Source organism: Nannospalax galili, unplaced genomic scaffold, assembly GCF_000622305.1.
Source record: "Nannospalax galili isolate Female #2095 unplaced genomic scaffold, S.galili_v1.0 scaffold469, whole genome shotgun sequence".
NCBI classification, from domain to species: Eukaryota; Metazoa; Chordata; class Mammalia; order Rodentia; family Spalacidae; genus Nannospalax; species Nannospalax galili.
The window spans coordinates 1,531,077-1,532,974 of record NW_008359443.1 but is presented as its reverse complement, the minus strand read 5'-3'; positions in this window follow the sequence as shown (position 1 = coordinate 1,532,974).

The window sequence follows — 1,898 nt, the reverse complement described above, 5'->3', positions numbered from 1 at the left end:
GGCTCCTGCGGGGCGGCTCCCGGCCCAGGCCGCGCCCCCTCTCCACCTCCGCCCCGAAGATGGCCGCAGGCCCGGGGCTCCCGGCCGCCCCGCCCGGGCTGGAGACCCGCCACCTGCCCGGGCTGCCGGCAGCCTGCGAGGTCTGGGCTGGTCCAGCCTGGTCCGAGGGAGGGTCGCCGGCTGGGTGCAGAGGGGCCGGATCGTGGGCGCCCCGGGGCCCTCCGGGATGCAAAGGGGCGGGAGATGCCCGCAGAGCTGTGCAGCTGCTGCGCAGGGACTCTGAAATCTGAAGATCAGGCTGCCCTTCCCCACCAGACTCAAGTTAAGAAACCCAGTTAAAGCCGGACGGGGTGGTGCCGGCATTCATCTCCGAACTGAGGAGGCAGGAAGATCAGAAGTTCAAAGCTAGCCTGGGCTACGTGAGACACCCCGCTTCCTATAATTAATAAATATAAATACGTACATACATTTAATTAAGAAATAGATAAATAATGAATAAATTCCCAGTTAAAGGACGTTCCTATCCCAAGCCAACAGCACAGCCCTGCTCTGGTTCATTTAGTTGCAAGTCAAATCAAAACCCCAAGGGAAAGGTTGCCAACACCCCAGGCTGCAGACGACTGCTGCACTCCTTCCTTTCTTCCTCCCACTGCCCATGTGCCCTCCAGAGTTAGGCCCTGGGTGACTGCAGTGGTCACAGAAGCAGGGTCTCCGGGTAGTGAAGACAGCAGCCCATAGGGAAAGCTTGCTGTTAGTCCAAAGGCATGCGACTAAAGGAATCACTGAAAACCCACCGTCAGTCGACAGGAACCGGACACCCCACGGGGGTTTGGGGTATAGTCTGGGGAAGTTTCCCTGAAAATGTCACACCTGAGCGGGCACCTGGAGGATGCAAAAGCAAAGAGAAACACAGCACGTGCAGAGGCGTCTCCCCACCCAGAGGCGTAAGGAGTGTTGGAGGAACCCGAGGAAAGACATGAAACACAGAAGAGGGGGACAGTGGGCCTATGATGTAGCTCAGCGTGTAGAGCACTTGGCTAGCACACACAGAGCCCTGGGTTCCAGTCCCAGCATTGGATAAACTGGGTGTGCTGGTGCACACCTGTAATCCCAGCACTGCGGAGGTCAGGCAGGAGGATCAGCAGTTCAAGGCCATCCTTTGCTATATAGCAAGTTTAAGGCCAGCCTGGGCTGTGTGAAACCCTGTCTTAAAATGAATGGATGAATGAATAAATAAATGTAAAAATAAAAAGGGCTGGTGGGTGACTCAGTTTCCTATGACTCAAAATATTTCACTAATTGCTCATAACCTACAGTTTGGAAAGAATATTATACATCAGGTTAAGGAGCCAAGCAGGATAGCCCACACTTGTGATCCCAACAGTAAGAGGAGGGGTCAGGAGAACTGAGAGTCCAAGGCTAGTCTGAGCTACCATAGTAAAACCCTGCCTCAAAATATCAAAGTAAAATATATCATCAAGGCTTTTGATCTATCACATTTGCTTTCTGAGTAAAGACTGGTAGATTGGAGTGGTTCAGAATTCATTTTGAAAAATAATAAACATGGGGTTGGAGAGATGGCTCAGTGGAGAGATGACTGCTCTTGAAGAAGACCTTCTTGGTTCACTTCCCAACACCCACATGGCAGCTAACGCCCATCTGCAACTCCAGTTCCAGGGGATCCGATGCGCTCTTCTGGCCCCTATGGTCATTGCATACACAAGTGCCCTTACATACAAAGCACTCATGCACATAAGAAATAAAATTTAAAATCAAAATTTTAAAAAGCAGGGCTGGGAGCTGGCTTAGTAGTTTAAGCATTGGTCATGCAGGCTTGAGGACAAGGGATCAGGTCCTCAAAACCCAAATGTTGGGTGATCATGGTGACTCGCCTGTGA